The sequence below is a fragment of the Peromyscus californicus genome, unplaced genomic scaffold (assembly GCF_007827085.1).
Source record: "Peromyscus californicus insignis strain IS unplaced genomic scaffold, ASM782708v3 Scaffold_18__1_contigs__length_77618521, whole genome shotgun sequence".
NCBI classification, from domain to species: Eukaryota; Metazoa; Chordata; class Mammalia; order Rodentia; family Cricetidae; genus Peromyscus; species Peromyscus californicus.
Window position 1 is genome coordinate 19,150,036 of NW_026294480.1, and position 13,077 is coordinate 19,163,112.

Sequence of the window (13,077 nt, forward strand, 5' to 3'; positions counted from 1 at the left end):
AGATTCCTCCCTCATCCCTTCTCCTGCTCCCCAATCCCCACCTTTCTCACACCTAGACACACCCATCATCTCCTCCTCCAACAGGGTAAGTTCTTCCATGGGGAGAGGGGAGCCATTAAGTCTGGTATATTCTGTTGAGGGAGGACTAAGCCTCTCTTCACTTCATCAGGGGTGAGCAAGGTGTCTGACAATAGGTAACGGGATCCAGAAAGCCAGCACATGTACCAGGGATAGATCCTGATCACACTGCCAGGAACCCCTCTAACAGATCAAGCTACATAACTGTCTCTGTAGATTTTTCCATCATGATCTTAAACCCTGCCTTGCTCATATAATCCCTTTTCCCTCTCTTCCACTGGACTCCCACAGTTCGGCCTGGTGCTTGGTTGTGGATCTCTGCATCTGCTTCCATACAGTTACAGCTCTATGATGACAGTTAGGGGATTCACCAATCTGATTACCAGGGTAGGCCAGTGCAGACACCCTCACCACAGTTGCTAGAAGTCTAATCTGGGGTCATCCTTGTGGATCCTAGAAATTTTCCTAGCACCAGGTTTCTTCCTTATCACATAATGGCTCCATCTATCAAGATATCTTTTCATTGCTCTCCCACTCCATCCCTCCTCCAGCTTGATCATCCCATTCCCTCATGTTCTCATCCCCTGTCTTCTACCCTCTATTGCCCCCACACATCCCAGTTTACTCAGGGAGATATCATCTATTTCCTCTTTGAAGGGCAATCCATGCATCCCTCTTAGGGTCCTTCTTGTTTCCTAGCTTCTCCGGAGCTGTGGGTTGCAGTCTGATTATCCTTTGCTTTACATCTAGCATCCATTTATGAGTGACTACATACCACAGGCTATAAATTTAAACTGAGAATTCTCAATAGAAGAATTCCAAATGGCTTAAAGACATTTAAGGAATTGCTCAATATTGTCAGTCAACAGGGAATTGCAAGTCAATGATTCTGAGATACCATCTTACACCTGTCAGAATGGCTAAGATAAAAAGCACTGGAGACAGCTTATGTTGGAGAGAAACAAGGGGAAAACTCTACCACTGTTAGTGGGAATGCAAACTTATACAGCCACTTTGGAAATCAATATGGCAGTTTCGCAGAAAATTGGGAATCGATCTACCTCAAGACCCAATGATACCACTCTTAGGCATATACCCAAGGAATGCTCAATCATACCACAAGGGCAAATGCTCAACTATGTTCATAGTAGCATTATTTGTAATATCCAGAATCTGGAAACAACCTAGATGCCCTTTAACTGAAGAATGGATAAAGAAAATGTGGTACATATACACAAAGGATTGTTCCTCAGCTGTGAAAAACAATGATATCATGAAACCTGCAGGCAAATGGTTGGAACTAGAAAATATTATTCTGAGTGAGGTAACCCAGATTCAAAAATAATTTTAAATAACAAAGAATTGTCCATGACCAGATAGGCTACCTGCAGACCTGAACTCTACTCTTAAGTTTCCCAGAACCAATCTTCAGTGACCTCCCTAGCTAGATCTGCAATCAAGCAGCAGCTTCAGCTCCCCCCATCCATACCTCCCGTGGATTTCACAGTCCATGTCTGCCTCCCCTTTCCCCAGCCTCCAAAACCAGCATGCATTCCCTGTGAACCAACTAGTTGAGAAGGATAGTTCAAAAGACAACATGCAACCAAAACTCTGAAAATCCAGAGAAGAAACTAAGGAACAAAACACTCACTCAGAAAAGACACACTCAGAAAGCATCAACTACACCTGCAATCACACCAAACTCAGACTCAATTGATAATAGTGTAAGAAGACAATCGACCTCTTCAGCCAGACCCTAGGGAACGAGAGCAGGAGAGCTGACATCCCCACCTTTTATGTCCCCTATAGCAATTGGGAGACAGGGCCCTTCATCTTCCCTGAGCAAAACAATATTGCTCTCCCTGGTGGTATGAATGTGCGTGAGCTTGATCTGAGGACCTGAGAGCAGAAGAGCTGTCCCTGTTCCTTGATGCAGATTGCATTGGGTGATCTAGCCTAGGCAGTGCTAGAGAACTTATGAAGATAGTGGCCATGAGGGAAAGCTGGCAGGCTAATCAATCAAGCCACCACCCAGGCCCAGAACTAGGGCTAAGAGTTGGCACACCCCAAAACCCACATCATCTGTGAACTGTTGGAGCATGTGAAGGGGAGGAAGCTACAGATCCAAAATGACAGGATCTCCATGACACAGGAAATCAACAGGATATCCAAGAGGAGCCACAGTGAGGGCCCATCATTGATAGTGTAGTAGAATCCAGAGTCCTCGAACCAGATCAATAAGACATAAAAATGAACACTTACAAAGACAAATGAACTAAAGGTTAAACTGACTCAACGGGTCATACCACAGTTTCAATGATGAAAACAAACAAACAAACACTAAACAGAGAAATACGGTAACTAACAGATGTTATAAATGAAATATGGACCTAATAGATAGACACAGAACAGTTCATTCAAACACAAAAGAATATACATTCCTCTCAGCAACTAAAGAATTTTCTCAAAAATTCACCACATACTTGGACAGAAAGAAAATCTCAAAAGAGAAAAGAAACTTGATATAACTCCCTGCATTCTTTCAGATCACCAAGGATTAAAGTTGGATTTCAACTACAAAAGGAAAAATAGAAAGCTTAGTCATGGTAACTGAACAACATTCTACTGAATAAAAATTTGGTCAAGACAGAAATGAATAAAGAACTTTAAAACTTCCTAGAATCCAAAGAAAATGAACGCACAACACACCCAAACTTATGGGACACAGGAAAAGCTGTGATAAGAGCAAACACACACACACACACACACACACACACACACACACACACACACACACACACACACACAAGAAAAAGAAAAAAAAAGATATCTCATATTAGCAGCTTAATATCACATTTAAAATCAATAGAAGAAGAAGAATTAGGCACATCCAAGGAAAGTAGACAGGAGGAACTAATCAAACTGAAGGCTGAAATCAATAAAAGAGAAACAAAGAGAGCAATACAAAGAATCAAGGAAACAAAGAGTTGGTTCATGGAGAAAATTAACATGATGAGCAAATCCTTATCCAAATTAAATGAAAGATGGAGATAGCATATACAAATCAACAGTATCAGAAACAAAATGGGGACTAACGATGGACACCAAGGAATTCCAGAGAGAATCATAAGAATACACTTTAAAAACCTGTATTCCACCACACTGGAAAAGCTAAAATAAGTGAATATTTTTTTTCTGGATAGGTACCATTCATCAAAGTTAAATGTAAATAAGATAAACAATAGGCCTTAAGCCCTAATGTAACAGATGCAGTCTTTAACAATCTCCCAAACAAAAAAATCCCAGAGCCAGTTGGTTTTAGTGCAGAATTGTAATAGGCTTTTTCTTTTGGATCACCAATCAGTTCCCGAATCAAGACACGAAGGTTTAATATTAGTTATGATTGTTCTGCTTTGTCTTATGCTTGTCACACTCGTTTTTTAAAACTGAACCTGTTTCTCTTCTTGTGCATTTTGCATTTTTTTAACCATTCCTTCATTCTGTTTGTAGGACTCAGTGTCTGGCTAGATGGCAGCTGCCTGGCTGGACCCAGGTATCTCCTTCTCCGTTCCCCTTGTTTTCTCCTCTCCTCTCTTTTTCTTTCTCTCTTCTTGCCTCCTATTTATTCTCTCTTTCCACCATCACCATTCATCTATCCCTCTACTGCCTAGCTCTTGGCCATTCAGCTTTTTATTAGACCAATCAAGTGCCTTATGCAGGCAAGGTAAAGCAGCAACACATCTTTACATAATTAAACAAATGCAGTATGAACAAAAGTAACACATAATTTTCTGGTTAAAGTAATATTTGACAACACAGAGTGTTACCAGACTTTCAAAGAAGAGTAAATGCCAATATTCATCAAATTCTTCCATAAAATAGAAAACAGAAAATTCCTTGTCCAATGCATTTGATGAGGCCACAGTTATCATGACATGCAAATCACATAAAGACTTAGCAATGAAGGAGAGTTACAGAACAATTTCCATTATGAGCATAGAAGCAAAAATACTGAATGTAATATGTAGCTGAAGTTTTCCTGGTCTTGCCTGGTTCCCGCGGCTCTGCGGTCCCACAGTCATTCAGACCCAAATGAATACACACAGTAATATATGTAAATCAAATCCAAGAACACATCAAAATTATCATCCACCACGATTAAGTAGGCTTCAGCCCATAAATGCATATATCGTTTAGTAATTGAAAGTCAGTAAATGTATGCAAACATATAAATAAATCAAAAGATAAAAACACATGATGATCTCATTAGATGACTGTTCAAATTCCTACATTTCCAGAATTACCTTAGTTTGTATTATTATTATTATTATTATTATTATTATTATTATTATTATTGATTCTATTTCTATTTTCAGGTCTTGAACAGTTTATTCATTTTATTACACTGTGTGTTTTTGTTTTCCTGGATTTGTTTAAGGAATTTATTCATTTCCTCTTTAAAAACTTCTATTATCTGCATACAGGCTGTTTAAGGTCTTTTTCTTGGGTTCTAGCTGTGTTAAACTATTCAAGGACTGCTCCAGCGGTAGAGGTACTGTGCTCTAGTGAATGACACGTTGTCCTGGCTGTTATTGATTGTGCGTATACACATCTAGAATTTATATTATTACATGACTAGGTGCTAATACCTGATTTTGTCTCAGTTGAGTGGATATTTTGTTTCTTGGTTTATATTCTTTCTCAGGATTTTAGAAAATTTTTACGTGTGTGTGTGTAGTTTGGTAGGAAACTTTCTGTGGCCCTCATTCCATGGTCTGCTCAATTGGTACGTTCCCAGGAGTGGCTGGTGGTGTTGGAGACTGGTGTAATCAGATGAGTTAGTGTAAAGAGGGTTGGAGGGGAAGATTTTTGTTATCGGTTGGAGATAGGATTCCAGAGGAAACAACTGAAGCAGAAGTTCCGCTAAAGAGCTGGACATGATGCTACGAGAATTGAATATGGAGGAACAGAAGGAAAGGTGAAGAAGCCACCTGTTTCCCTGGAAGGAGTAGGCTTTGGATTATGTAGGGGTGCCTGCTGGAATTGGGGGTGCTATGAATGGTCATAGGAGATTAGAAGTGAAGATCTCTGGCATCTATAGTGTTAGCATTTAGACATTGCCTGGCCAGCCCCTTGGGGACCTAGTAAACAGGCAGTAACTTTACCCTCTCAGTGTCCTGACATCATCCTATGTAGCCCATTTGTGTAGCGGCATTTTGCCTGGACTAAGCCTGCTTTAGGCAGAGCCCACCTCTCTCTCTGTCTCTGTCTTTGTCTCTCTCTGTCTCTGTCTCTCTCTGTCTCTTCCTCCCTCCCTTTCTCTCTCTTCCCATGAGTCTGCATCTACACCTCCTCTTCCCTCTTTCCTGTCTCTTCCTCTCTTCTCTTCTCTTTTTCCTCTCTTCTGCTCAGCTCCCCCTCCCTTCCTTCCCCCCAATACAATTCTCCACTTGAGTGATGTCTGCATGGCCTGTCTCTCTCTCTCACTCTCCATGGAACACCTTGGCTCCAACTCACCTAGGTCTCTCTCCAGCAGGTTTACAAAATGCAGGAGATGGGGTCCTTAGGGAGCAGGGAAGGCTCCAGCAGTTTTTCTGTTGCAGATACAGGGATGAGACTGGGGGATTCCATGTGGGGGAATAGAGAGAGAGGTGAAAAGCTGCAATCAACACAGCACAACAGGAGGGACTTGTGGGTTAGCAGGGGTTGCCTGTTAGAGTTGGGCTTGGATAAAGCAACAAGTGGAAGGAGGGAGCTCATGAGGGGCAGATCTGGGGAATCTACTAGAGATGGTTGGAGAGGAGGCTGCCACAAATGTTCTGCTGGGAGCTGGGGGTGGGAATGCGGGATTGGGAGAAAAGAGAGAAAGGAAAAGATCTGTGAGCCCAATGGCTTCCACGGCAGGAGTCTGCAGCACAGATTTTTCTTTCTTTATTTGTTAATTTTTAGCTCTTTTATGGTTTTCAGCCACCATCACATGTCATGAAATTATCAATAAAAAGAAAGTATAAATTCCATCTTAAAAATAAGCTTTCCAATTTTCCCCCTGCACTTCTCAAGTTCATTACTATTCCATGCTGTCTGCATTGCCTATCTCAACACTCTTTACTCTAGTTCTCTAGTGAATAGTTCAGTTTCACTATCATTGGTGACATTAGTTTGTCAAATAGAGACGGTAATTCCTAGTTTTTCTCATCTCAAATTCAAACATAGCATTGATCATAGAAAAAAAGTGTCTCAATTAAAAACACATCTTTCTTACTATTATAATCTCTTATACTAGCATTTAGCCTTTATTGTATCCCATACTATTGCTTCTTTTTGTTATTCCTTTTCCAAGGCTTCCTCTTTCATTTGTGTTATCATTTCAAGTTCTAATAGTTGCCCTTCTATACTCATTGTAGGTAACCTTATCAGTGTTAGGAACTTCATAGACTTTTCCATGCAATGACTATTTTCAGGCTCTTATCTGTCTCTGGCCTTCAAAATAATATTTCCAATTAATTACTTGAATTTATCACTTTTCTTTCACAGAAAGTAAAATTTTAGTATGTAAACAAAATATAATTCACAGAAACAATGTATCCAAAACAAATTGTCAATCTCTAGCTTCAACTATAGTTGAATTTTTCCTGTAAAGTTCTTTGCATTAATACATTATCCTTTTAGTCATTCAGGAGATGTGGAAAGATGTCTTATCATCATCCACTAGTCATAAGCTCCAATCCATCAGTAAGGCTTATATGTCTAACTTGTATGTATATTTCAAAACTGTCTCTTCCTTTGCAGGTCTGTGGCTACCTCATGGGTCTCATCCAACATCAGTCAAGTGGATTAATTCAGGAGTTTTCAAATTGATGTTACCACTCCAGTTTACTCTGAGATAAATGCCCCTTTTCCAAAGGAGCAGCCAGAATATTTAAAAATAAAACAAGTGAAATGATATACTGTTTCCTCTTATAATTATAATAAAATTTAAATTATCTTGGCATAGAATCCCATTATTTAATTTTATTGATTGAATATTTACATGTGTATATAATTTTTTAAATCAAGAGTCATTTTTTCTATTTTCTCCACAACTGTTGTTTCCTCCCAATATTATGTGTTCTTATTTTTATCCCAATTTTTATTTCACAACATAGAAAACCCTTTCTTCCTGAAATAATAAACAAGATTTTAGCCACATTTGCCTTTTGAAAAATAAAATATATTTAAGGAAGAAGAGGATATGCCTTATTTACTAAAGTGTTTGTCACAAAAGCATATGTGGATACTCAGGGTCCAATTTAAAAGTTAAAAAAAAATAATGAGTTCAAGTTGAGATGTGATATGGATCTGAAGAGAACATTGTGATCTCAGGCTCTCACACAGGATTTCATTTAAGCTTTGTACAGATTAGAAGGATTCTAATTACCATAGAAAGGCAATATATTATATTCTACATGTGTATGTATTGCTCTTATACATAAATACTTTCATAAAACTATTCAAAATAATATTGAACAAGTGTCTGTATTCATTGTGGCACATTCTAACACATACAATTATTTTGACAGCTAGAAAGTTTTAACAGGTGATATCTTTCCCTGATAAATCTATCTAATCTTCATAAACATTGTGAAAAAAGAAAATTGATGGTATGATATTTTTCACTGTTTATTTGGTTAGATAGGAAACTGAAAAAAATAGAGAATCATTAAGAAATTCATAACATGTTTCTAAGTTGTGTCATATGACTTGAGTGTACTTCTATTTCTGTCCATGAGTAATCTCTCAAATTATATGTAGGTCAGTATATGTGGCATCAAATGTAATCAATTCCTCAAGATATCAATTCGAAGGATGACAATATATGATATCTAAAGAAGAAGACAGCTACTGAATGTGAAGACACTCAACTAATACAGTGGGAGAAGGACCATGAGATTAGAGAATTTCTAAGGAAATCTGGCCTACAGTAGTGACATAGAACATGTTTCCTTGGATATTACTCCCTCTACAGCAGCCACTGTAGCTCTCTCTCCCAGGTACCACAAGTGAAAGTATATCAGTTTCTGAGTAAAAAAAAAACATTTTCTTCCAAGAATCCTGAATTCTTAACTCACAGAAATGTGAAGGAATCAATATGTCTCCTCTTAGTTGCTAAATCCTGCTGGATTTTATTATATAGAAGGACTAAACTAAGGAAGATTTAGAAATAGGTATGTCCTATGCCTTAACAAGCATCATTCTTCATATTACGGTTTGGAACAGGAGTGTGAAATTAAGCTAGAAGTAATTCAGAAAAGTGTAATTGAAAACTAAGGAATTTTCAGTCAATAAGTCTGACTGTAGGTTGACAACTTCTGAAGATGTTTAAGAAAAAAATAATAACTTCATACTAATAAAATTTGAGGAAATATCCACTTTAAAATTGTCAAATCTGAAAAAAGTTAAAGGAATATATTCAGATACCAGTGATAATTGGCTATGTGCCATTTCTGCTCAGTTAATAGAGTTGCTATCTCAACAATGCTTTACTGCTTCCTGTATAGTGTCCTAGTTCTTACTAGGCATAAGCATGTAAACATTGACCTACAGAGGAATACTTCTTTCTCCTGTGGTCAATACATTTTCAGTATTGCTTGAATACGATGCACCAACAATTCTACTCACATGTCTGTATTATTCTATAAACACATGTCACCTGTCTTTATATCTGTACTCAAACCACTCTGGTTCAGTAAAGTATGTGATGACATATGTAAACTCCAATGTGAGAAAGAATAGTATGTGGTTAGTCTTCTTGTACTTACCTTGGCATTTTGAAAAAAAAAAAAAGGATGTAAAAAATATTAAAACATGATTTCTTTATATAGATTAAGCATATTTATAGAAATACAGTGAGCAATGAATAGATATTTCAATAAACTAGTTTCTGAAAGAAATGGTAAGATGCTCATGATGATTTAGAGTTGGAATGAATAAAAATGAGACAATTTATGAGGATCTAAGTTCTGACCAAGTTCTGACCTTCATTTTCTAGGCACTGGCATTTTTGTTGATGAAGACAATGAAACTTTCTCCCTCTATAAAAAATATGCACCTACCATGAAATTATTTCTTAATAATTACATATTGTGGTGTATAATTCTCTACCTTGCGTAGATGACAGAATCATTTTCTTGGGGACATAAGATTTAAATGTTATACTTCTTTAAAGCATGGGCTCAAATGTTTGAACACTTAGTCCCATATTGGTGGCACTCTTTTTGGAGATCAGTGAGGTAAAGAATTTCATGAAAAAGCATGACTCAGTAGCAGTCTTTGGGTGTTTACACTATCTCCCGTGGCCAGTTTGTATTATCTTCCTTATGCTTGTGTTTGAAGATGTGAGCTCTCTGCCTCATTTTCCTGCTGCTAAGCATGCCAGTTGCTGTTATGTTTTTTAGCCTTGGTGAATTTCTATCCCTCTGAAATCATAATCCCAGATAAATTCTTCCTTCTATAATGTGACTTTGTCTTGGCATTTTATTACAACAACAGAAATGCAAATAATATGTGAGTTGGAACCAGAGAATGAGCTATTTCTCTGAAAATCTTGACCACTTGTTGGGAGGATAAAAAGATGACTCAAGAACTCTGACCTGGAAAAGTGGTTGAATGAGGCAAGCAGAATTTAAATGGCTGTTCTGGGAGGAGCCTGGATGTCAATGCTGAGAGCCATGCCATTTGTGGAGTCCAGATTCAAAGGAGTTAGAGTAGAACAATTGGGCTACTTTGATATTTTGGCAAAGAGCCTGCCTCCTTCTGCCCTATCCCAAGAAATTGCCTATAGCTAAATTAAAGGAAGAGACATGGCAAGGGGATGAATATGATGAAAATATATTGCATATGAAAAATAATAAACAAACAAATAAATAAATAGAAGTGGCCTAATTTTCTTGTCAGAGATAAGTTCAAGCCACCATAACATTGAATCTGTGACATGGCAATTATCAATAACTCTTAAGCAGGTTATAAATATAAGCTATACAGTGAGAAAAAGCAAATGAGAAGGAAGAAATAAAAAAAAAATGTGCATTGAGGAGAAAAAGAGTACCAGAAGAAAACTTAATGTTGCAGCTAATGCTGATGCTGAAAGAGATGAGGAGATTAATCTCTCTAAGGAGAGGACTCATGGTTTGCACTGAAATAAAGGGAAGTTGTCCTCTGAGCAATACCTCATCCAGCTTAGCTTCCAAATTGTGAAAGAGAACATAAGGCATATTCTACTCTTAGAAAGTAACTGCAAAAAACTCTGCTTGTAATGTGCATCATAGGGCCAGAGAGCATTCCCCAAGCTGGTAGCCAAAACTGGCAGGTTCATTCATATTGTATTTTTGTTAGAGATATGAAGGATGCAAGAGTACAGGGGTCATAGACTCTTCCATCATGGATTCAGGGAGCCATTGGAAAGCCATTGAGACTAGACACTATGAGGTAGAGGAGCCCCTGAATGAAGTTTCAGAAAAGGACCTGAAAAACTGTTGCATGAAGGTATGAAAGGGAAGCCTCAGTTGCTTGGAGACTACATTATGTTGGAGATGCTAGAGGCATGAGACATTTGCAAGTGGTGCTGAATATATGAAGAAGAAAAAAAAGATAAATGTATATGATGAAGGCAGCTAAGCTGAATAGATGAGACCATCTAAGGCCTTTGACATTTTACACTGAGCAAGAGTATTTGGTACAGTATTACTACGGTCCTTTATTTATTTACTTTTACACTTTTAGAATGATAATATATTCTATGCGTTTATTTGTTGAGAGTATATAGTTTGTTTTTTTATTATAAAGGAGCTTACTATTAATAGGTTGCTTTGAATTTCATAAAAAAGACTTGGAATCTGCACTTTGAAGCAAGGGTTGTGGCTGTGAAGCATTCTGGGTGCTTTTGAATTTGGACTAAAAGCATTTTGTATTGTAATACAGCCATGGACTGCATACAGTCCAGGGACTATAATAGAGCAGTATCAGTTAGAATGTCCTCCTAGACTCTGAAATTTCAACTCTTGGTCCTCAGTTGTTGACACTGTTTGTGGAGGTTCATGAGATTTGACCTTGCTGGAGGAAGTATACGATAGGGTCACTCTATGCGTATTTAGAGTCTCTCTCCATTTCTAGTTAGTTTTCTCTCTCTCTCTCTCTCTCTCTCTCTCTCTCTCTCTCTCTCTCTCTCTCTCTCTCTCTCTCTCTCTCTCTCTCTCTCTTTTCCATTCTTGTTTTGGAAGCTATGTGCTCTCAGATTCCTGTTCCTTCTGTCAAGCCTACTCATTGATGCTATGTATCCCAGTCATGGTGGATTCTTATCTCTATAGAATCATAAGCCCAAATCAAGCATTCTGTTTATAGGTTGCCTTGGTCATGGTATTTTAATACTGCAACAAAAGTGTGTCTAATATTAAAATTAAGAATAAAACCCTCCAGTTTGTGGTTGTAGTATTTAGTTTCTAATACTATTAGTCTACATATTTATATTCATATCTGAGGGAAACAAATATAAAAAAATTACTATATTTTTAAATACAGTAAGTTTCCTACTTATTTTATAAATAGGATACAAAAGAGCAAGAATTATGAGTAACAAAGAAAATGATGGTTGTTTCAATATTAGTTTGCAAGCCTCCTTTTCCTCATCGTGTCAGAATATATTACCCAAGCCTTTACTTTCATAAAGTCCAAGCTCTTCAGTGTGTGAGTGTATGTATAACAAATGCTTCCTTTTCAAAATCTTGACCACTCAAAAAGAATTACTTTTCCTTTCAGTGTTACAATCCTGTGCCCAGAAATGTTCTTTGGGAATATGATTTATTACTATCAGCGAGTTTAGAATTCTAAGAATTCAACAAGATTGATATCTAACCTTGAATCTACCAATAAGTATTTCATGATGAATTTGTAGATATCTCTTTTCTTTTTAACTGGATTTGAACTATTTGGGTTAGATATATTTATTTTTTTCTGAATATCCAAATATTGACATTTTCAATGAAACACATTTTATTAGATGCTATTAGGAAATAGATTGCTCTAACTTGCTCTTCTTACATAAGGAGTAAATAATACTTTAAAGGATACTATTTTCTATGTTGAAATATGATTGCTCCCAATAAGACTTGGTGTTGAGATTTATACTATAATGCCCAAGTGCTAAGAGGTAGATACTTTGTGGTAAAGGAGTAATATGTAAAAGGATACCTTATTTTTTTTAAATGGTAATGCAGTTGTAGGAACAGGAATGAAGAGACTTGAGTTTCAGTCCCTTCACTTTAGCAATTTGCATGAAAAGGTAGTAGAACTTTAACAAACCATTAAGCAATCTGGTCTAATTGCTCTACAGGTGGAACTCTGGCACACCAAGGGTGTACTTGTACATAAAACAACTGGTGCTAACATGACAAAGAAATAAAACTTTAAAGCTAGATTTTATGTTCCAGAGAAAAGGAATTAAGAAAAAATCACATAATACAGGTAACATTGTTTCTGTCTTACCTTATTTGGAAGCTACCAGCTGTTGCACGTGCAGAAAATAGACTAGCAGAAAAATAAATTAAGATGTACAAATTATGTCTTTACAGTGAAATTAATGATCATTTCATGCACCATAAAAGATAATTTTACAAAGGATATATTGCATCATTAAAAGTTTTTTTTTACACAACCCAACTGTGCAAAATCCAAAGACAGTGGCTTTCTCAAAGTAATGCTGCACTCTACAAACTAACTGCCTGTCATTTAAAATGAAATGCAATAGTAGCATTCTTTTCTTTTAAGGGTGACATGAGGATACTGATAGAAGTCATCCATCCTGTTGTAAAAAACGAAGACTTTAGTGGTCTTAAAATCTTTAAACAGAACACATTTAAATTTTATTATTGTATTACATGATACCAAAATTATTCGTTAAAGGATTATAATTATGTGGTAGATATACTAAAGTAGTTTAATTGTGAGAAAAATTGTCGTAATTATTAC